This window comes from Lonchura striata, chromosome 2 (assembly GCF_050655825.1).
Source record: "Lonchura striata isolate lonStrDom1 chromosome 2, ASM5065582v1, whole genome shotgun sequence".
NCBI classification, from domain to species: domain Eukaryota; kingdom Metazoa; phylum Chordata; class Aves; order Passeriformes; family Estrildidae; genus Lonchura; species Lonchura striata.
Window position 1 is genome coordinate 74,979,635 of NC_140704.1, and position 24,578 is coordinate 75,004,212.

The 24,578-nt window shown below is 42.3% G+C and overlaps 1 protein-coding gene across 3 annotated transcripts in view; it reads left to right on the forward strand.

The window, feature by feature from the left end:
• The first annotated feature begins 792 nt into the window (after positions 1–792).
• Positions 793–24,578, forward strand: part of BASP1 (brain abundant membrane attached signal protein 1) — a 51,850-nt gene continuing 28,064 nt past the window's right edge. Inside the window, exon 1 of one of the 3 annotated variants that reach the window (XM_021526410.4) lies at positions 793–952. The gene's annotated coding sequence lies outside the window, so the exon portion shown is untranslated. Of the gene's footprint in view, positions 953–1,036; positions 1,073–6,832; positions 6,973–24,578 lie in introns of those variants that run through there. The other 2 variants (XM_085571648.1, XM_085571646.1) reach the window with 2 other exon arrangements.

Below are 24,578 nucleotides of genomic sequence, written 5' to 3' on the forward strand. Positions count from 1 at the left end.
CAGCACCCTCGGTGGTGCTGTGGCAGGCTCAGGGATGCTTTGGAACAGAGGGAGATCTGGAGGGATAGCAGTCCTGAAGCCCCAGCGACGTTCAGTCCAGCTGTTCAGCTGCAGGAGCGCCCGGGAGAGATCCAGTCTCTTGAGAAATGTGCTGCTTTCCTCTGTTTTGCTGCCTTTTGTGTTTAACCGGCAGACCCTCTCCTTAAGCGTGCCAAGAGCATCCAGGCCCGGGAATTTTTAGTCTCTTCCGCCCGTGCCTCCCCTCTGCGCGGTGTAAGCGGCTTTGCCGCTCCCCGAGAGGGCTGCAGGTGTAGGTAGGCGGCCCGGCTTGCCCGCTCCCTCCGCCGCACAGCATCCCAGCTCCGCCGGGGACGGGCCGTCCGCCCCATGGTGCACAGTCGCCCCCGCTGTGGTTCGGATGCGGAGGGTCGCGGAGCGCTCCGCACCTCGCCGTGCCGCTCCCGCTCTCCTCGGGGCAGGGAGGTTGGCTGCTCCCTTCCCCTTTTTTTTGAGGGGTGTGGGGGTGTGATGCTGCAAGGTGCGTTCGCGGACCCGCGATGCAGCCCCCCTCCGCAGCCTGCACGGCTGATATTTAAACCTGGGGTCCGTGCGCCCCCTAAGCGCGAGCACCGCGCAGCGCATCCCCCGCCCGCCAGCCCGGAAAATAAATAAATAAAGCGTATGGCTTTTGAACTGCCCACAGACTGTCACAGGGAAGGGGGGAGGGAGGGAAAGAGGGAGGGGGAGAGAGTGAGTGAGAAATGCAGAGGCAGCAGCCGCGGTAGCGGCGGCAGTGCTTCAGCAGGCACTAGGCACTCCAACCCCAGCGAGCAAGCGGGCGAGAGCAACAGCGCTCCGAGCGAGGCGAGGAGGCTCTGGGCTACCTGGAACTCTCTTTGTGACACCCCAGCATACAAACACACCGACAGGGACAGAGGAAAAACATATAAAGGTAAGACGAGGTGTGTCTCACTTATTTACACAGCAGCCCGCGAGAGCTTTGCCATTTTTATCATTTCCCCCCCTTCCGTTGTGTCTCGATTGTGGGGAGAGGAGATGTGCATGTGAATCGGTAAGAGCAGAGAGAGCGGAGCAGCCCGGGAGGCGCCTGCCTGGGCACATTTTAGGAGCTCGATTCCTCGAGAGGGGACTACCTGGGAGCGGGATCGAGGCACACAACGGACCGAAAGCGATTCAATGAGATTTAAATGCCCGGGAAGGCTCTCTTGGGGAAGGGTGGGGGTAGCGGTGGGTGTAGTGGGAATAATAGTGGTTTATGCCCAATTTCTTTTCGGTGCATTTAGCCTGTTTCCAAAGGGAGTCTGCTTAATTAATAACAATAATTTAAAATGAAAAAGAGAAAAAAAAAAAAAAGAAAAAAAAAAGAAAGATGCCCCAAGCTCTCCATGAAAGGAAGCGCTGGGAGAAGAGCACGCACAGCGCCAGGAAGATGGCAGGGCGGGGGGCAGGGGGCGGCGGTGCTGCAGGGGGACCGCGGGGTCCGGGCGGCAGGTGGGGGGAGGGCTCCACGGGTGGGGCAGGCGTGGGGCGGGCGAGGAGCGGGAAGCGGCGCTTGCCCACTGGGGCCAGGGACAACGCGATTGTCCCTGGCGAGGCGGCGCGGAAGCGGCGCTGCCTCCGCGGTTACGCGTGCGCGTGGACGCGCCGGCGAGTTCAAAGCGCTTCTTCTGGCTGGACAGCGCACGTCGGGGCTCGGGGGCTCGGCCGCCCGAGCAGGGGCTACGGACCCGCCGTCAAACACTACAGGGACCGCCGCTGCTGCCCGCCGTGCTATGCCCCGATGCGCCCATTCTATGAATATTCACCGACTGCCGCCGTCCGCTCCCACAGGTCCCCATCAACACTCTGGTTTCTCGTTTTCCCCCCACCAAAGAAAGCTACAACTCCTGTCGACCTTTTTTTTTTTCTTTCCCCTCCCGACCCGCCGTGTCGCCTCTTCCCCATGCACGCGCGTCTTTCAAACGCGGCCCCCGCAGGGCGCTTTCCCCGCGCCTCAGCTGGGCGTGGCGGCTCACGCGGGAAAAGGGAGGCGGACACACGCACACCCCCGAGACACCCCCACCCTCCTGCCACGCAGGGTGGGCGCCACGCGGGGGGATGCGGGGCAGAGGGGGGCATGCGGAACAGAGCGGGGGATGCGGGGCGACGGGGAGGTGCGGAGTGGAGGGGGGATGCGGGGCGTGGGGGACGTGGGGCGGAAGGGCATACGGAAGCCTCCGCCGCCCCATCCGCGCCTTTGTCCGTGCCCGGCGCATGCGCGGAGGTGGCGCGCGGCCGGGGCCGGCGGCGGAACAAAGGCGCCGTCCGCGACCCCCGGGCGCTGCCCCCGCCCGTCCGCCCCCCGCCCGCCGCCATCCCCGGCGCTGTTCATCGGGGCGAGCCGGCGCTACCCCGGCCCATTTCCTTCCCCGCGCTGCGCCTGGCTTAGCTTTGGCATTTGTTTCTGTGCGCGATGGCGGAGTGGATCCGTGTCGCCCCTCCTCTCACCCACAGAAAATTTGGCATTTTGGAAGGGAAAAGGCAGGCCGTGCTGCCCGCAGCGGGTTTCGGTCGGCGGCAGTCGAGCACCCGCGGGTGCCCCCAGAGCTCTGATGCCGCGGGCTCCAGCACCCGCCTCCGCTCCTGTCAGTGGCCTTGGGGCAGGAGACGTGGGTCAGGGGGTCCCTCTGCAGCGGCGTGGGGTGTTTCGTGGGTCGCTCTGAGCAAAGAGGGCGAGGCGAATTGCGGTGTCCGTGCCGCAGTAGGAAGCCCCGCGGAGCAGCGACGCCGCAGGGACGCGCTCCCCGCCGGGCTCCGTCTGGGAGACCCACGCGTGCTCTGCGCTCCGGCGGGCGGTCTCCTGAAGCATCCCCCTCTGCCGAGGGGAAGCAGTGTATCAAGAGGAAGATTGTGTGCGTGCTTGTTAGTGCGACATCTTGAGATCTCTTTTGTTCGAGTTGTTGCGTCTCGATGTCTGTTCCTTCTTCACTACTCTTCTTTCCCAACTCGTGTCCAAAATTCGAGTATATATATATTTCTTTTTAGAGGGAGCATGCTTAAGCCCGTTTAAAATGTATCATTGTGTAAGCTAATGAAAGTTTCTGAACAGAAGATGTCTGGTGTGTTAGGCTGGAGTTGAGTTAAAGCTGACAAAAGAATATTGCCAGTGGGCTTCTAAACAGGCGGTGGCAGTGGGTTTTTTTGCTTCCCCTCGAGGGTGATGAACGTTCACTAGAAAATATACACCCCAAGGCCCCTTGCATAGCAATTAGTTGGTATTTCCAGTATTTCCAATTAAGATCTCTTCTGAAGAAGCCATCAGAGCCCTAAAATATGTCTAAATGTCCCCTCTCTGTTTGCCAGATGTTTGCCAGGCACCACCTAAACTGGTGGCCAGGCTTCAAACACTGAGGTTTTTTTTTTTTTTTGCTGTGTAGATGTTCCCCATTAAGCCAGGGAGAGTCTGGAGTGGGAGTGCCATACTGACGGAAGATGGACGATGCAGCATCTGCTGCTACTGCTCTCTCCAGGGGAGATAGCTTGTCCGACACAATCCTTTTGTATTCAGGGTGTTTCTGAGAATTCTGGGCAACATTTAGGGCTGAGGGAAAAAGAAGAAGCAAGGACATGACCAAAGGTTTTTGCACTTGCTGTCTACTCATTGTATCACAGGACTCCATTTGAGGGACAAGCTTTGTTTTGTGATCTTCTTTGCTAGTGGATTGTGTGCAGTGGATATTTTCCTTTTGTCCGGCTGTTTCAGTTTAGCCAGGGAGCACCAACTCTGATCTGTGGACAGAATAAACACAAAAGGTTGGAAATTCATGGTGGTTCTGTCTATTCTTGTATGCTTCATGTATGAAATAACTGATTGTGTAGTACAGGGAAATTGTACATAGTTACCAAAATGAAATCATGTAGCAGTTTTTTTACTTTTTTTCTGTTGATTTGAACCTCTTGAGTGTATCACATCCAGTTAAAATCAACATTAAAAGGGTAAAAATGGTGAAATCACTGTTCAAGTTATTGCCTGAAGCAATGATCAGGTGAAATATTTTTATCTCCCCTCAACCCTCTTCCATACATCATTGCATTTGAAATGCAGCACCCTCTGAAGCAAGATGGTGATACAAGGTTGATTTATTTCAGGAAGTGGAATACCTTTGGCGCATACCCTTACCCTAAGACTACAGAGTATGCAATCTTCATAATTTCTGAGCCATGTCTAGGGTTGGCTCCAGGCCTTACTGGAGACAGCTTATGTATTTGTGTTTTGATCATTCGAAATCAAGTCCGTGGAATAAATTGTAATTTCCAAGTGAAGCTGCTTCTGTTTGTGCTGTGTTCCACTGGTAACTTTGGCCCATGCAGTGAACCATGAAGTCCTTCTGCAGAACCTCCTGTGTACACGACGGCTTCCATCTGAACAATGGTAAATTCTTCCCTTGTGCTGGCACCCATCCATGGCCCAATGGCATGCGCCGAACAGACTAGAAAAAAAAGGAGCTGGTTGCATGGTAGAAACAGGCCTTCCCATGAAATCTTGGGTGAGTACTGTGTGGTTACATTTTTAGGCACTCAGCTACCATTGAGTTAGTAGTTATTTGGAAATCTGCCATGGAAAGCTGATCTTGCACTAATTTAGTAATTTTGAAAACAAGAATTTTGGAGGTCTTTTGTTTGGTTATTTTTTTTATTTTATCTCTATGAAGAGTATTCTTCAGGTTTTTTGTGCACAAATCCCAGGTCTTGATTTAGGTCTGTAGGTGTAAGCGTAGTGTCCGTGGGTGCAATGTAAATTTAATTTTTAGGTAAAATCTAGTTCTTTAAATAAGAAAATTGGATTATATCCAAATATATAATGAAGAGTATAATAATCAGCCAATATTCAAGGCCTTTTCTTTATTCATGCAAGGGTAGTAAAAGCAAGCCATTTTGAGGTACGCTACAGGAGTGTGGAGACTGATTTATAACTAAAGAAAGATACTTAGGAACAACTTGGGTTGCTGCTTCTGTGTCAAGCAGGCATGAAAAGAATGAGGTAACAACTAGAGAAATTAAAGAAATTACTGAAAGCATTATAGACTTGATAATAGAAACCATATGCAGCATAATGGGGGTTTCATGCATTAGTAGGAAATGCTTTCAAGATTAAAAAATATGCAGGGGGAAGAAGGGGGGAAACTTCATGCAGAATGGAAAGGACTTTAAAGTCTTCCTTAAAATATCTTGTATCTCACAGCTTGCTTCCCTAATAGTGATGTCACCTAAGCTTCTTACTTCAAGATGGAGAAATGTGATTAATATAAAAATGTATCTACTGGTTATTTGGTATGAAAATTAATAAGTTTAAAATAGAAATAGATTGATAGTGATGTGATTCCTCAAAAATGGAAGATTCCTGACTTGCCAGAATATGAAAATAAATCCTTTGACTTTTGTCTGCACACCAATAAATGTAAAGAGATACTTATTTGTAACACATATGGAATGGTCAGGTTTTGCCTGGGAGCAAGATGTGTAGTAATTCTGTCTTAAGTACACTTAATGGAATTTAACGCTGAGGAAACAGTTTTATTAATAAAAAACTTATGTCTTAGGATATAAATCATAGTCTGATCTCTTTTGATGTGTTTGGTATTGTCTTCTGCAGAATAGGAATTGAAGTAGTCTGTATAGTAGCCTGACTTGTTGGGTGACTACTGCCAAGTACCCCAGCAGTGCAATAGCGTGGGGAAAGCCACATGCTTTTTAGTCACATGTTGCATAGTTTAGATTTTAGCCTGTTAAGTGGTGCCACCTATGATTATAATCTGCCGATCCAGAGATTTATTTTTCTTACCTTTAGGAAATTTGAATGTCTTTTTATTTTATTTTGCATACACTGCCTTAGCAGTTGTTCAGAGCAGCAGGACTTGGTACTTCATGTAAACTATAAGACTGATAGCAGTATCTTCATTTTGATTAGACACTTACTGTCCTTACAAAGGATACAACACTGAATGTATAATAAGACTGGGCCTTGCTGGATGATATCATGGTGGTAATTGTAATACTACTGATGCCTTGGCATGAAGAGGATATGAATGCACTGTTGAAACATAATCTTTTCCTTCAGGCAAAAGCCTAGTAGCTATAATGACAATTTCACAATAAATAATTTTAATGATAGAAATCTATGCCATCAATATGGTTGTGTGACAAATGGAAGCTAGTTCTGTATGAGTAGTGAAATCAGGAGGCTGCTGGCTATCTCCTGTTTCAGTAGTCTTTAAATACTCAGTGGGTTGTAGAACATAACCCCTGCAGAAGGACAGAGCCTGGTTATAGTTTTTGAACTTGTTTTCTGCTATTACTGTTTTCCTTGTGTGTCTGTTTGATGATGGAGGGGCTCATATTCAAAATTACATCTTGATGTGATGAACTGTTTTAGGATGAAGTAGATGGTCACATAGTAGGATCCTATAGGTGTGCATCTGGTTAGATAAATTTAGGATGATTACTGAACTATGGAGAAGAAATGAAGCAAAGTTAGGCAAAACAAAGAATGGATCAAAAATGTTAGAATTGATGCAAGTTCCTCTCATCTTCCTACCTTAGAAAAACACATGCCAAACATGCACAAATCAAGATGTATAAAACAGTGAAAAATCCAATTACAAACATAGTGAACATGGAAGAGTTACACCTTGAGAAATGCTTTAGAATGTGCTTGTCTGAGATAGACTGGAGCCAGAGAATTGCTACATCAGCTTCCTGTAATCATCCTTCCTCAAGGCAGTGAAGTGCGTCATTAGCAGAGAACAAAAACAAAAAACAAAAACAAGGTAGAGGTGGTATAAAATTAAGAGTCTGCAAAAGGACAGGGTGAAACCTGTCACCACTGGATGAGGTGTTCAGATTATTTCTACGTTTTCCTTTCATACACAAAGTTTCCAGGAACACAAAGTTGCTGTATTTTGGCCAGTGCTGGTAAGTGCATGGTTGAATTTTGCTGCTAATTGTGCAGATCTGGTGGGAGAAGAGAAATTCAGTGAGATGTGAGGCAGTGGAAGCAGTTCTTACAGGATTTTTTCTGTCACCAGAAAAACTTCAGCAAATGGGGAAGATGTGCAAGCTGCTCTAACCAATGTTTCCTAACTAGATGTGCTGAGAGAGTGAGGCTCATTTTCCTCCAGCAGCATCACTCAGCCCTGCATGTAAACCCTGCAACAGTGAATATTCTGCTCTGGGAATAGCTGGTGTCACTGAAGAGAGGGTGAAAGATGCATGTTGGCCCTTGCTTTTCTTTTCAGATCTTGTAAAGCAAGGGAGACAGAAGTTCTCCAGAGGATAAAATTCAAAATCAGGCTAGATTTTCCAGGCTCTTCCATTCCACTCTCTGCTTGAGATGTAGGAGAGTAGTTTTAGTTTGCAACTTTATTTCACTTGGAGCTTTCGCTTGGAGCTTGTGAAGCTTCTGTAGGGTACCTGAGTGCTCAGGATAGATCCTGAGCCTGTAATTCAAATGCTTAAATTAGCAGAATGAAGCAAATGTGGAAATCCTTTTCTTGTTTGCAGTCCACACATGCTCTATGTAACTCCAGCAATCATAGCTAAGAGCTTTCTGATAGCCCTAGAATGTTGCATGTAGGATGTGAGAGTTCAAGGAGAGTGACAAGTTGTCCTTGAAGATATCTTTTTTCTGAAGTATCTGGTATTGCTCACAGGAGAGATTTTTATTAAGAGAATTTATCCATTCTCTTCTTCCATATGCTGTTCCCTTTTCTCATTTCCTACCCTCGGAGATTTTCATCTGGAAAAAAGTCATCCTCCGGTGAAGAGGTACCAGCAGAAATTTTTTTAGCTGCTTGTAGCCACCTGATGTTCCACCAATATTGTGCATTTTAATGATTTATTCAGTGCTAGTTTCCCTAGTGATATCTAGAGGAAAATTCAGCTTTCTGCCTAGTGGTCCATCCTTTCCATCCAGTTACCTTGAACAGATGACATTACCTTAATAAATAATAGTTTTAAAGCCAAGCTAAGTAAGAGCTGCACTGAAATATGATAGTTCATTGGAGTACACTCTTTTCTTGTTCATGTAATAGTGAGTAGAAGCCTCAACAAAGCTCAAGAAAACTAATATTACAGTATAATTTTATAAGTACTAGAATGATTATAAGGCCACTGAAAGTTCAGCTGTCATCCTCTTCTGTGGATGAGTCAGTGACTGACAGATTAATGAAGAAATTATTGGTGCTGCTAGCACCCTTATGGTGTCTCATTCCCACTGAACAGCACACTACTGACAATCCACTATGCCACAGTGTACTAAAAGTGGCCTTCACTGCTTTTGTTACCAATTGGACTGCAAATCACCTACAGGTGTTTTTGCAGACATCTCTTGGAATGTCACTGTTACAAAGACATTATGGAGAAGAGCAAGCATATCAGTTAACAGATGAACAAATGCTTGAAGCAGGATAAATATTGTGTCTTTAAATACTTGCCATGTGTGTTCTGAGTTGTAGTTGATATATGGAGTACGGTGTTGAGGGAAATGAGCATGCATTGCATGCTCTCCCACAGCCATTGACCCTGTGAGGAACATCTGAGTGCCTCATCATCTGAAACAGAGGTAATAGAGAATGAAGGAAATTCTGCACTGACAGATTTGTGGTTCAGAAAAAAAAATGTCTGTCCAGAAGTTTTCTGTGGAACAATGACAGTAAATTTACAGACTGAGAATAGAAATATTTATCTCAGTAGCTTTTATTTCCTTTCTACTTAAAAAAACAAGATATTTGGCACATTTTCTCCTGCCTGAAGAAGCTATTTTAAATACTTATTATTAGAAACTGTATTCTAACCTGTTGGGATATATTGTATTTTCTCTGTCCATATTTGTAAATGTATCCCATTTAAAAAAGTTTTATCTTCAAACTAATTTTTCATCTAGCTTTGGCACTGTGCCCTTCCTTGCCATGTTACTGTAGCTCACTTATCTGTATTTAAATTAAATGATCATGGTGCCTTTGTAGCCATTTCCGTTGCTTATCCTTTCTAGAAGTCCAAATTTTTAGCCATGAACCAATTCAGCCTATTTCAAAGAACACCTTGATAATCACACAGTAATAGGCAGTGTGTGCATTAGCAGACATGCAGAACACAGGATGTCATCAACTTAATTGTGTTCTGGCATTCATATGTAATGAGCAGAGGTATGAGTCCAGAACCACTGCTTGTAAAACTTTAATTTTAAACGCTGTAACTCATGCTACTAGACCCCAATGGTTTGCATGCATATGGCTCCCAAATCTAGATGTTCACTAAAGTGAGATCATATCAACATGAGAACTTGGTCTTAAACAAAGTTTCATGCAAATCCTGTAACAATATGGAAAAATTGGAGCTCTGCCAGCTGAAAGCATTCAACAGTTTTAAGCTTCTTACCAGCTGAGGAAATATTAATGTGATTTTCTCTGCTGACTGAAAGGGGAGAGAATATTTCCTTTTTACACATTATTTTAGTTTTAAACAGAAGACTTGACTAAAAGAAAAAAAATTCCACCATCAAACCCAACGCTTCTGTGATAGCTTGAATTGTGTCTTATTTTCAAGAAAAAACTAGGTTTGTTTGATCCTGTAGACAATTAAATTGCTGCAAGCTCATAATTAGACTGCATTAGTGAGTTGAAAAACTGTCCAGAACACAGTTTTAGGGGAAAGATTTGCTATTATAAAAGACAAAGCTTGTCTGTCAAGCTGTGGCTATTCTGGGTTGCGTATTGCATAAAGGCCAGTAGCTGTCACAGTCATACAGGCCTGAGCTTCTTTTATAGAGAACCATTATTTGGATCCACTTCTAATTGCTCTAGATTTTAATTGTGTCTAAATAAAACATAACATCTATAAATGATGGAGATAACAATGTGATTGCTGTGGACATTGAGTATGATGCCATCAAGGTGAAGACCATGTTCAGCCAAGTGAGTTCATGATGACAGATATATATGTCTTTTATTCTAAAGGACAAGTTTGTACCTATAGGGTGAAAACATAAAATTGCCTTTGGTCTTTGTGGAGGGTCCCCTAGTAGGGGGCCAGGGAATAGAAGGGTATTGATTTAGATCAGCTGCTGTACATTTTGCTCCCAAAAATCCTCTCAAATAACATTCTTTGCATTAAAATTACAGCTAGTCATCTCAGTTAATTGACTCCATACACAGAGAAAGCTTACAGTGTTGATAGAACCAAATAATAGATGAATATATATTATTCACAGCCTGATCTCTGCCCACAAGCTCTTTCAAATTTTTAATTCTAATGCTTGTTTCAAGTATGCAGAAGTTTTGTGCACTGGAATGAAAATCTGGAGTCCTCCCTAGTCCCAAACTTCCTTTTAACACCCTTGGCATTTGACTGTGGGTGTACTACCTGGTAGTAGACCCACAGCATTTTAAAGGTTTTTTTCCTAAGCTTCAAGTTCCTGGCTTGAATCTCTTGCGTGTCTCGCCCTTCTGTTTCTGGAAACCTCACCTCTGAGCAACCTTAGGGATTCCTCTTGGCAAGGAGCTTCTCTGGTCTTCTTAAAGCCAACAAATAAAATCAGACTGTCCAAGGAAGCCTTCTGGGCTGTCTTGCAAAATTAGTGGCTTTGGTGAGACTTGCATCCATGGTTTGGAGTGACAGTCATCAGCTGCTGCGCTAGTGATGTTCATTGACTCCCTGCTCTGTAAAGAAGACCAAAGAGGTTACTTAATTATTACAAATGCCCTGTTTTATCTTTATCTAGCCATGTCACCGTTGAGGCAGGACAGTATGAAAGAACTCCAGTTCAGAAGGCTAGATGACGTGAACTCCAACTCTTTTCCCAGGCTCTAGCCTGGTTAGAAACTCTCCTTTCTTTCTGACTGAACTTAGAATACCCATAATCGCCATATGATTCTGGTCCCCTCATCTAATTAGTTAGGGAGATTGTTAAATATAACTTCATGTATCTAGGCACATTTAGCTATTTGTGGTTAAATCTGCTCATAGTTCCTAAGAGACTGTATTTCAAAGTTCCAGATTCACAGCCAGGAATAACTTAATATGAAATAAAAAATACAGAGAATTCATCTTAACTAACACATTGGAATATTTTTTTATCTTAGCAATACACGTCACAGTTTACAATCACATTAAAGCCTTTCATGGAAACAGGGAGTCATCTTTCTGTGTTCTGTCACTAAGGACTAGCAAGTAACTGAGCTGTACACAAGAAAGGAGATTTCCACTGTTCATATAGATAACTTTGGACTGCATGAGGAAAAATAGTTGCTCTTTCCTCTGTAACAGATGACAGATGATCAGTAGCTGAGTTAAAATAATTTAAATAATTTTTAATTAATAAACCATAATAAAAATACCTTGTCTGTGGCATAATTTCTAATAAAGACAGTATGTGGTAGTTGTTGGGAATATGTGGTCAGAATTGCCACAAAGAAGATTTTGTTGACAAGAAAGGGAAAACAAGGATAACAGAGATCCATTCCTTAGTTGTGTTAAGTATTTAGAACCAGAATAGAATAAATTTCCTTTTAACTATCCTAAAATGGACATTGAAGAATTTCCTTTTTTATATTGTGCTTTGAACTTTAAAAGGTATTACTTACATGGGTCATATGCCACATAAGAGAGAGCTACTGTTCAAGGGCATGCACATGTAAATAATAAGAGTGATCAAACAGGACCTATGAAAGGGAGAAATGAACACATTGGGTTTGTGCAGTGTAAAGAAGTGAATGATTAATTTAAGACCAGGTAAGAAATAACGATTGAGAGATTACTTAAATATGACTCATTCTGCCTTGGGGCAAGGAGAGGAAATATCTTGACTTCTGCTCTTGAGGTATCCTTCAGACTTGTGGTTTGTTGATCAGGGATACAAGGAACCTTTGGAGTGAGCTAGTTCTTGAGTGCAGAGAAATTAGTTCAATTGAAATAAAATCCTTGCCAAGTGTACTGGTTCATGGATGGTGTGTCTGACCTCTGTTAATATTGAGATCCAAAGATGAAACCTCTGCTAAGATGCTTTATGGACATGGTATATGCTGTAAATAAATACACAAATAAGGCTTTTCTAGAGCTGGCAAAAAGCTGTTTAGTTTATTGATGCTGAACAGCATAGGTTGGTAAATGAAGATTTCTCATAGTACTTGTGACAGAATTCTTTAAATGGGCTGTAAGTTTGAGGTTATTCTTCAAAATGGGGCTGATGTTCAAGAAGGGCAGTAAAACATAAAATTATTGAGGCTTTTCAGGTCATTAGTTTTATTTCAAGACAGTGATAAGCAATCATGCGTGTATGTTTGAAAATTTTACTTTTCAAGCCCAGAATGAAATTTTGTGAGGAAAGTTGCGTACTTCTGATTGACATGACACTAGGATGTCTTTTGTTACTTAATCTATAGGCTGCAGAAACGTTTGCTGGGTTGTTCCACAGGTGAGTGGAGAAGGCTATTCATGTTTTAAACTCATGGTGACTGAAACTTAATGGTATAATAACTGTAGCTTTGAAAGTGATATAATTTATAAAGAAATCTTTGGTGTATTCATAAATGCTTTTGAATAAACATAATATTTAGCTGAACAAATATCTTTGTGCAGTTTATATTTTGCGTGCAGGTGCCGTTGAAGTTCCTGACTCAATACCAGGGGCTATATCTATATCCATGCTGCTTTGGACTGTGTGTTTGAAATCAATCTATCTATCTATCTATCTATCTATCTATCTATCTATCTATCTATCTATCTATCTATCTATCTATCTATCTATCTATCTTTTCCTACCTGAGGGCAACCTACGAGGTATTGAGTTTACATATGTGCTTACTGGAAATAGTGTTTTCTCAAGAAGCACTTGCAGATTTTGCCTGTGTTTTTCTGTTTAATGTACCAGATTCTTGACTAGTTACCCATGTCTTGATGTTATTAGAGATAAGGGAATGCTGACCTTCGTTTAGCTGCTAATTGTTAGATTATTCAGGAATGTATGGATGACAAATCATGCACAGGAGTGTGTTGGAACTTTTTAAAGTGAACCTTTCCAAGAGGTTTTTTTAAAAGGTTTATTTTTAAAAGTGAACCTTTCCAGGAGGCATGTTTAGGAGCAAAACTAGAGTGGAATTTTATATATAATATATATATAAAATACTTGTGTTTGCAGTTGTAATACAAAAGCATTTACCAGAACATTAAATCCAAGTGTTCTGCCATCTGTCTGCTTTTCTGCCTTTCTCCTTGCTTCCTTTGAGAAACCAGTGGTAGGTTAATTTGAACAGTATAGATGTTGAAGGCAAGTTTTCTACTGCCTGAAGAGGAAGAAGCATTATCTTTTTAATCTGTGCAAGGTAAGTGTGTGCAGTAGTGCAGTTTTCATGTTGAGAAGATAGGTAAGAAAACAATATGCCTTAGGTTAGAATTCTTTTGGTTGGAAACAAAATCCTGGGCATTAGGTCTTATTAATATTGATAAGCTCATATAAACTGACACAAAGTACTGCAAAATTGAATGGTTTTTTTTTACCAGTTCATGGACCTATACACGAGAAAGAGCACACCTAGTAATTATGGCAGTGAGGAAAAGGAGTGTGCCCTAGATAAACTGGGTTCTGCAAGAGTGTGCTTCTGTGCAGTAACATGTGCTACGCTAGGTAAGGGAGCATGCAGTGGTGTACACACAGGCAGTACCATCTCTGTGGGAGATCTCTGTGTGGCAGCTATTGAATGAGGATTGTGGGTTAGAGTGGTTGTGGGATTTCACTGCTTGTCCTGAGTTTGAGTCAGCACTCTGAATCAGAGCTTCCTTCAGCTGTGTTTTGATGGTTAATCTGGTTTTGTTAAAACTGTTCACAAGTAATCCAGCAAGCCTGTTTCAGTAGCAACCTTATGGAGCTCTGCTGGGCAAGCAACAGGTAAGCAAGATGAAGGGCTAAAAATAACATGTTGGAGCTTCATTTACAGGCTGATAAATCCTAGAAAACAGTTATTGTATTCAAGTATTATGTGCATGCTGATGCTTAAACTCAGAGCTGATCTGATTTGCCATAGAGAAATAACTCACAGATATCAGTCAGATATGGTTGACACAATTAGTCACTTTTACAGAAACCTTTTTCTACTGAACAGACAGGCCAAGCAAAATAAACACAAATTTTAAAATCAACACTCAAATTTGTATTTCAGGACTAGAGTATATTTTTGAGACTACTATCTGCAATATCTTCTGCTATGTGGACAAGCTGAGAAAGTTCAGGTTATTCAGGCTGAAGAAGAGAAGGCTACAAGGAGACCTTAGAGCAGCCTTTCTGTACCTAAAGTGGCCTATAAGAAAGCAGGAGAGGGGCTTTTTACAAGGATATGTAGGGATAGGACAAGGGGGAATGGTTTTAAACTAAAGGAGTAGATTAGATTAGGTTAGATATTAGGAAGAAATTCTTTGCTGTGAGGGAGGTGAGGCACTGGAACAGGTTGCCCAGAGAAGCTGTGCATGTCCCAGTCCTTGGTCAAGTAGAAGGTGTCCTTGCCCATGGCAAGGGATTTGGAACCAGATCATCCTTAAGGTCTCTTCTGACTGAAACCATTCTGTGATTGTAATAACATTTCCATTTTCTACTGTAAGCCACTTAATAAAGAGTACAATTCATAAGAGTTCATAGGTTTAAGACCTAAACCATGCAATATGACACAAAGCCTGTGGACTAATTAGAGTTAATTAAAGAAAGACATATATAACATGGACAGTCAGGATGCAAACCCTCACTCTTGCTGACTTCAGCTGGGGTATTAGTTTTGTCTCATATAAAACATATTTTGCTTGGTTCAAGGTCAGTCTTTACTGATAGAGCTGTCTGCTCTGTGCTATACAAAGTACTAACTGGCAAGAGAATGTCTCTGCTCTGAGCCTTCACCAAGGTGTTGAAAACTCAGATTCAAGTCTAAAATCAGCAGAGGAGAATTGAAACATGCTCTTTTATAGAAAAGGTGACCCTCTTCAAGCAAGGGGCAGCTAAATTTTTGCCTCTTTGACTGTGAAAACGTATATAAAAATGCCATAAATTGCAGTCTTTTGGGAGACTGAAACATGTTTTTGCCGTGTAGTTCTAGTGTAAAGAAAATGTCTTTGTTTGAATTCATAATTAAATGTGTACTCCTTATGCTGTTTTGCAGTGTTTTATTTGTAGGAGCTACTGGGAAGATATTCAAGTCCCCAGCTGCCAGTTAAATGCCTAGCATGAATTTTACCCATAGAGCTGGTCCCATTACTTTACATTAAAGACAAAAACATAATGTGAACATTTAAAATTTACATTACATGTCTGTAATTTTTTTCTTATTTGAGAACTAATCCCATCTAGATATTAGATAGATTGTGGGAGATACTTCCACCCCAAGGATGCAGGTATGACCTGAACCAGCAGTTCCATGGGGTGGGCTGGTTTATGTTCTCCCGTGTTTGTTTTATTTTTCTTCTGGCTGAGCTTCTTTCCTCACAGCTCAGTGAACTGAATCAGCTCACACAAGGTTCAGCTAAGAGCCAGACAAGCTACAAGGGAAGAGGAGCTGGCAGTGGCTGTCCTACTTGACTGCAAACTATTTCATTTGGCTTAGCTGTATCACCTAAATTCAGTATTGTAAAGATTTTTAATGTTATTAATCTAAGCATGCTTTTGATCTGAATTCACATTTGTAAGATTATTAATCTTGTGACTAGAACATGGAAACATCACATTATGACATTTAAAAAAATAATTATACTTTTAACCCAATTGCGAAGTCTTCTAATAAAATGCATTTGTTTTAAAATATAAGTGAATTACTTAAGTAATGAAGGGCTAAATGTGCCCAGAGATCACTGTATGTCTTGCAAGGGAGTTCCAGTATGGAAAATCAGAACTGAGTTAACTCTGACTGTGAACTTTAATAACCATCTGCATTATTTTGTGTAAATGAAAACCGACTCAAATTTTTTTTTTTTTTTTTTTTTTTTTTTTTTTTGTTTTGGGTTTTTTTGGGTCTTTCAAAGTAGTTTCCTGTTAAGCAAGCAATAACCCTTATGGTTTACCATGCAATCCTTTTGTTTACATCTGAGTGAAGATTGATGTAAAACTCAGGTGCAAGTAAACTGGTATGGTGAGTAAAGGGATGCCTCTGACCATTCGACACTTTGGCGACTTGGCCAAGAGCCAGACCATTCAAGGGATATTGTGATCTTGGCATTGCAATAGAGTTGCAGAAGGCTCACTAAATTCTTAGTTTATGTTGCCTTTTGATTTGAATAATTAAAATAGTGAGTAGGTTGTTATTATCAAAATGTTATGTTGAACTGGAAATTTGGATTCAGACTTTTGAGTTTCCTAGTGCTTGCTTGATGCTGATTGGAGGGAATCTGGGGGGATTTCCATCAGTTTTATTCAAGGTACTTATATTTCAATTACTAGTACATATTTATGATCTCTTCAAAGGAGTTGTGGTGTTTTTGTTTCGGGTTTTTGTTTAATGTAAGATTCACTTATCGCTTGTTTCAAAAGATAAATGGTAGTTTAGCTTGACAGTTTCATCTGTCATTCTTGATTCCCACTGCAAAACAGGTTGTTCAGACTACAGGCTGTACTCCTTGATAGAATTAGTCCAGTAAAGCAGCAATCAAAACATGTTGCATATAACAAATTGCTACACCAGTGCTGGTTTAAGAAATACTTTTGTCCTAAACAGGAACTTAGCTCTTTTTCTAAAATGTCTTATCCTGTGGAAAGATCCTCAGCATAATATATGATTTCTCACTTAGTGTATTGTCATGGTTTGACACTGGCACAATGCCAGCGCCCCCATGAAAATTTAATCTTTCAATTGAATGCAGTGAAATGCGATCGAGAACAGAGCAAAGCAGGCCCAAGCTTAATAACAAGGAAAAAACTTTATTAAGCTACTACTACTATACTACTATAAAAGGAAAAAGAAAGAAAAAACACACACAAAATTCAAAATGAAAACCTTTGTAGAGTTGTGTTTTCAATGTATATCCTCTCATAGTGGTTTGTCCCTCCATATCCCCTCTTTGTACCTGTTTGATCTATTCCAGCTTTCCCCTCCTCAGTGGTCACTCTGAGGCCTTGCCCCCAGAGAGCCACTCCCATGTCCTTCCCCACTGGCTGTTCGGTTTTCCCCGCCCCCCCTATATCTGGCAGCTCCGGGCCAGGAGACCCTCTCTCTTGCTCTGGAGGTCCTTCAAAGTCAGATGTGGCCTGGGATCTCTCCAGGCCCTCATTAAGCTTTGGAACTAATCCTGAGGGAGAGCGCCTCTTTCCTTTGCTTGTGGGACCAGCTCGTCTTTGGACTCACGAGGGAGCTTCTCCAAGCCCCCCGGGATCCAAGGAGAAGTTCCTTCCCTCTGCCCACCTTGCCCCACTGCCCAGCTGGCCGGGCTCCACAGGGGTTCTATCCCCGTGGATTCGAGGGAGAGATGCAGCAAACCTTCCAAAGCATTCCTCCTCCCACCACCCAACTCCAATAAACCACAATAAACCAAGACACAACCTGGACCCCAATCAGTTTTCCACCCTCCAGACAATCGATACCCAGCCCATCGAGGGAGAGAGGAGTCCCTCCTGTGCCACAGACCCCCAAGAAACAGAGATGCCACATCCTGTGCTTCCATGTCACACATGGCACCACCCGGAGAAAAAAGTTTGCCAATGGTGACCTTTCTCCTTCCCATGCACAGTGCTCTCACCACCAATGCATGGATGGACAGACTGCTTTTAGGATTTTTCCTTTCAAGGATGCCCTGCCAAGAGGGGAAAAAAACAACAGTTTTTCATTTTTGGGACCACAGTCCCTCCCATGTTCCCCTGGGGTCGAGGGTCCAGGAACAGAGATCTTCTTCTTTTCTTCTTCTTCTCTGAAGACAGGGGGCACCACCACAATCCTCCCTAACTTTTCTCTGTTCGCTCCACTTCTGTCTTTTCCCAGCTGAAGCATGGTCTCTTTGGCTCACCGGCATTCTCCTAAAATACAGTCTCTCTTGGAGGAGAAGAACAGTTCAGTCTGTGGCTACCAAGAAAAAGTCCAGCCAAAAAGCCACTCCATCATCTCCTCCCACCTATTGTTTCTCCTTCTAACATCCCAGGGTCCAGGCTGTCTCTCTTCCTCTCTTTCAAATCAAGGAGGAGAAAAATTTCACAAATCTTTAATTTCTCAAGGAAGGGTTAAAAGTCCCAACTCCCAAGGATGGCTCATTGCCCAGGCTCTGACTCTCACAGGCAGCTGGACACCTTGTGGCTCCCCTGCTCTTCTCCTTCCCCGCAGTGAACTGCTGACGAAACCACCACTGTCTCTTTCTCTCTCGAGAGAGAGAGACTCTGGGGAGGGAACGGAGACATCCCAGATTTTCTCCACCCTTCCATCTGCAGAGGGGTTCCAGTCCCCTCCATCCTTGGGCCCACCTCAGTCAGGCTATGGGCCTTCCCCTCCCCACCCAGCCACGGGCCAGGCAGGGGAGAGGCTGCACTGCGGCTGACCGGAACCAAAGAGAGCGAGTTCTCCTGGGAATTCTGCTTTTAACCCCTCTGTGCTCTCAGAGGCGTGTCCACCTTCAATTGGTCAATATCCAAACTGACCTCTTCCTTTGGAGAAAAATTCTTTCTCTGTGTCAAACCATGACACGTATTTATGAAACAGCTGTAACTCTGCACTTCTTTTTGTACAAGGGTTTTGTATTTATGTCTACTGTGTCAGCCATTTGGCTGCAGGAAAATGGTACCACTTGCTCAAGGGAGGGGAAGTTAGCACTGTTAGCAAAAAACAAGACAGTTTGTCAGGGCAGCAAGGTAAGTGTGCTATTCTTGTGTAAAGCTGTGTTTTATGAGGTAAGCCCAGCAATCATTTATCTTTTCATGCAGTAACTCATTGGATGCTTCCTGCCTACAAGAACTCCAGGAGAAGTCTTTTTTACCATGTCCTGAGGCAATGCAGTAAAAAGAAAGGCATATTGATGGGATTTTTGAGAAACAAACTGCAAGTAAATGCATTTTCTGATTTTATCTGGAAGTGAAGAATAGTTGGACCAGCATCATCCATCAGATCTACAGCTTTCTGCTTGTTTATATTGCAGCCATAAAAGTGGGAATCTGTCCATCATGCGTTTGGTAGCTTTAGAAGTGCAGGAGTTGGCTCTGTTCACAGCAGCACCATAAGCCACATTCATGAGGAAGCTCTGTGGGAGCTAATTTTATCTTTCTGAGAATTTTAACCACCTCCTGTAGAATTTCACATGCATTTTGCCCTACTGCTTCCATTAGCATGGACACCAGTATGTTACACTTCTCTGTGCCCCATAGTTCTGCCTTCCAACTGCATGCTTCAGTACCAGTTTCAGTATTGTTTTGCCTGGCGTAAGTGTCCTTGTTCCATTCTTTTCATTTGAACTAAATTGAATAAAAGCAACATATAAAAAATCAGTGGTAATCATACCAGTTTTATCTTTCATTATAAAACTTTTTTTTTTTTTTGCACACACAGCTTTTCTGAAATGCTTGCAAAATCTAAAAAGCTGAGTAATTACCAAATGGCAACATGAGAGATGACAGTAATGATGGAGATCCCACTGCCTTACATTTGCACACTTTTACATATGTATGGCACTACAGAGACTGAATCCATCCTACAAGTGTTAATGGGTCCAGTATGATTCCTTTAGCACATATAGTCAGCATAAATACAGGTTAAAGCACACCAGTCTTCCCTCTGTTAAAGAGAGCAGGACACTGACCCCTGTTTTCTAGTGGATTTGCTTCTGTAGACCAAACTCACATTGAGTGAAAGAAAGAAGCTTCTATAAACAGTGATGTACACTCAGATAACAAGCTAGCATGTCATCCCTAATGCAAATACTAAAAGCGGTCAAGGGAAACAGACTGACAAAAGCACAGTTTTTGACTTGAAGTTGTGTTTTCACAAAACTTCCTGACCTTCACCCCTGGGTGATGCCACTTGGCTTCTTGATGGGGAAGCTTCCCAGCACTAGGGGTGTGAAGAGCGGTTCCTGAGAGCTTACCCAATGGTCCTGCTAGGCAATCTGCACAATGTGTTGCTGCATCAAAACCTGCTTCCTTCTCCTTCTTCCTGTGAATTTTTTCACACATCTACACTGCTGGTGCTGCTGGGATGGCTCTGTGATGCACCAGTGGTTTTGAGTTAGCTCAAGGTACATGCTAGAGCTGCATGGCAGTACAGGGCTCAGCAATCTGCAGAAACCATGCAAACAGCCCCACAAATGCACAGAGTTAGCCCACGGTGTGCTTTGGGTAGCCATATGACCACCAGCACCTGAGTAGCTGGTGTTAAAGCCAGGCAGCATGCCGGCGGTCTTGTGTGAACCTGTGCCTGATGAGGCCTTGGAGCACTCCAGCTACTTACCTGCATTAGCATGTCTGATTGAAAAGCTGTTTGTTAAAAAGACTCCAGTAGGTATAAAAACTGCTGCCTCTGGGATGAAGAAAGGTGGCTTTTTGAGAAGAACTTCTTGAGACAAGGAAGAAGCTATATGAGTTTTGTTCTGAAACTCAAGTGCTAATAACACATTATCACTGAAAAAATCTAATCAGAATATTATCAGCTCCCTCTGCTCTTTTGCGAGGACAAACCCTTCTTTCTAAATCTCAACAAAGTAAGCTTTTAATATGGTCAAATGAAAATCCTGTTTATTAAAAAGTTGCTAAAGACAACTAGATTTTAAATTTCAATGGAAGAGGCTTCTTTGTGACCCTTAAAGGCATGCCAGTGGACTCTTCCAGCACATGCTTCAGTAAACAACAAATGAATCACTGAGGTGCTCTAACAAGGATTGATGTGTCCACCCAATTAGAGGAATATAAAGAGCCCTCCCTTGAAATTCTGGGTTCATTTGGGTTGCTCTGCTATTTCTGCAGTCTAGTGCTGAAGCATTGCTCCAGGGGTATTGTTGGCCTCAACAACTGGCTTGTGTGTGTTGTCCTAGCTAACAAGTACAATTTTTGTACAGATATTTCTCTTATGAAGTACTCTTGCAGAGAAATAAAAAAATAATGCTGAAGGTTAAAGACAAATCCTTCACTAATATCTGTTTAAGCTAAGAGCAAGATCTCCAAATTTAGCATTGCTACAAGTGTGATTGATAAGACTCATTAATCACCTATTTTCAGAGGCTTGCAGTTTCTTAACTTTACATGGGTTTAATTTTCATTTTGTCTAAAATATGCACAGTTTTTGGATGTGACAAGGTGCAGTGCATGTTGTATGGTGTGATTAATGCAACTGGTCAGATGAAGCAATGCATGGAAAATTCATTAAGTATTCTGAGGCATGGAACAATGTTTCTATTTTCCATTTCAACTGTACATGCAACTTGTACTGCTTCAGAAGTTTCTTACATAATCTTAAAAGAAAATTAAAAATTAAAATGTTTTTCACTCTACAGATAATTTCTATTTCAGACAAATAGCCCAATTTTTTGCACAGAACAACATGTAAAGTAGCCTAAAGAAGGATATCATTCACATCAAGAATAAAGCAAAGATGAGAGTGTGTTTTATTTTTCAACTGGCTGCTATCTCAACAATTGTTGAGCACTTCGAGACTGCACAGGGTATCTTGCAGATGCTATTTAAGAATTTCCTCTTGACAAAATGTGGTGGCAATTTGCAATTCTCTTATCATGCTTCTAGGAAAAGGGTATAATTTTATTACATCTGAAGATTGCTACATATTGACACCTGAAATTTCATTTCCTAGACTGCAAACGAAACTCTGACTTCTTTTTTTAACTGCCTTGGCTAAGCAACAAATCATTACAAACCATCTGGTTAAGATATTCAAGTAACTGTTATAGAAGATGTTTTAACTCCTACCTTTTTGTTGCTTCTTTTTATCCCTTCAGTGTGAGCTGGGGATTATAACTTAGCTGTGGTTAGCAGATATTTGAATTCAGTTACAGCGACATGCCTGGGTTAGATGGTATTTTGAAGCCTTGACTGATCATCTGAGAAGGTCCTTGTGCCAAAGGCCTAGTGCTCTAAAACACATCATTGTTACATAAAATATTTTGCTCTGTTCTCTAGGTTTTACAAAACTTGCAAATGTAGTGCTGCAGTTCTTGTCAAGTATCTTAAGAAGCAAACTTAAATCCCTAAATGATAATCCTTGACATCTACCATTGGTAGAGAAAGTCACATTCGTCAGTACTCCTAATTACCCACTGAAGATAATCAGTTAACCATTTTTGGACATGTTTATCATAACTCAGATATGACAGCAATGAAAATGTTCTGAGGACTTCTTTAAAGCAAAGATGAGAACTGTGAGTTAGAAACAAGTTCTCTAAGTTCTCTAAGTTCTTCTTTGTGTAGGTAGAATCATAAATATGAGGTGTTCAGTGAAGTTGAGCGTATTTCAGAAAGTTGTAGATAATAAAAATTGCTTTAAGCCAACTTTACTGGAGCCAGTAACTTTAAATTTGGAGTTGTGCTGTTTTTTAAGACCAGAAACGTCCTAGATTATCTCTTGCCAACTCCTGATTTTTCATACACAACAGAGATATATTGGCTGTGTTGGGAATTGTTTGATCTCTTTTTTCCACTATTTATGTAATCAAGTCACTGACCTACTGTGAAAATTCAGTAGCAGGCAATTGTGGTACAAAGTGTATGTGCCTTATGTCACTAGCCTTTGTGTCCATAAACCTAAAAGCTGCTGCTTGGCCATTCCTCTACTTGAAAAATCTTCCTGTTTGCCAGGTCCTTGAGGGCATAAAAGAATTTACATGTTTTCTTAAAATTGAGGCATGTGTGCATGTGTGTGTGTATATGTGTAAGGATTTCCCATTAGAGTGAAAAAAAGCAAAAAAGCAGCACAGTGAAAATATCCTGGAATTACTTCAAAAAATATCCCCCTACAGTAGTGAGTGAGAGCTCTTTATTTAAGATAACCTTAATAGAATTAAATACTAGAGTGAATGGAAAAACAGATGAACCTTGTACTTGTATTTAATCCATTGCTGTCTGCCAATATATGTGTTTTTTACAATACTGGAGATTGTTTCATCTCTGTTCCTCTTGGGAAACTGCTTTGGGACTGGACCAGCATAATAGACAATTCTTCACTAGCTTGGATAATGGGAAAGAAAAAAACACAGATGAGAAAGCCTTGGTAGAGAGAAGTCTGACTGTACAAAATGACATGGTTTTTACTCCTGTTCAGTATCAGACCAAATCTAGCTGTTTCTAGGACCTCGTGTATCTTTGCAAGGCAGCAAGAAGGCAAAGCATTATTCTTGTTCTCAGTGGGGTTAGGAACACAGACCAAAATTTGTTTGCATGACTTAAGGATTGCCTTTCTTCCTTGAACAGTTTGCTTCCTCTTTTATCTTCTTTCCCCTTGAGCTCCTCCATATCCCAATTTCCAAACCAAAAGGTAGTTAAGACTGTACTCACCCAGGGACTCTCAGGCTAGAACTTTATGTCTTCTTGTACCTTACCAGGGTGATTTTCCCCTGGCTGGGGTTTCTGTGTTTCTGCTCTGTGACATTACCCTTACAATTTGTCACAATTGTCCTATTCCTTATCACAGCAACAGCTTCTTTCAAATATATTGCTTTATTGTGCTGAACCCTCTGTAGTGAACTATTGACACAGGTATCTCTGCCATTAAGAATCCCTCGTGTTTCATTTCCTCAACCTTCTCCTAAATCCTGCCTGCATGTCTTTGCATATTAGGGCCTTTCTTGCAGACAATACACATCTAAGTTTTACTTCTTTTCCTCCCACATGCTGCAAGGTAGTCTCAGACCCCTGATTGACCATTGACTTCCCTTTGTGCTCATCTGTTCTCCTTCACCCCTCTCCCTGTTTTCACTCCTGCCTGGATGCAGATTAGGTAAGAGACTGCCTGGTGCTGCCAAGGCTCACGGGAAATATACCAATAGACATTGCAAAGCTAGCCAAAGCCTTGCACCAAGGCACAGGATAGTTTATTCTGGCAGGTGGTATGGTCACCAGTTTGCCAGCTGGCAGTGATTCTTTTGTGTATTTGCAGCATCTCAAAAAATACTGATCCTTCCTTACTTTTGGTTTATTTTAAATCCTCTCTTACATGTCTTAAATTTTATGGGATCATCTTTTCCACTGTGGGCTCTAGGAATGGGTGGAGTCCAGGAGGCACACAATAAGTGCACAAATGCAGCACATCTGGGAGCAAGGAGCTCCTTCTGTTCCTTGACCATTATCCACGTCTCCAGCTGCACTGAGCTGAAATCCTTTCATGGGTTAAGAAATTCTCTGTGATAGTTTACACCCCCACAACCTCCCCCAACAAGTGGGAGGTGCAAATGAGTATCTCAAAGCAGAAGTCTCTATATCTGGATTACTTCCTTTGCTGGGAGAAAATAATTACTTTTAGCTGGCAACTACATTCATTTGGATACAGAGAAAATATCCTGTGTACTTGGTATGTTGGAAGTAGTGAATAATTGAGGTATGTAGGATGGAAAGAATTTACATAACGCAGTTTCACAGACCTGTG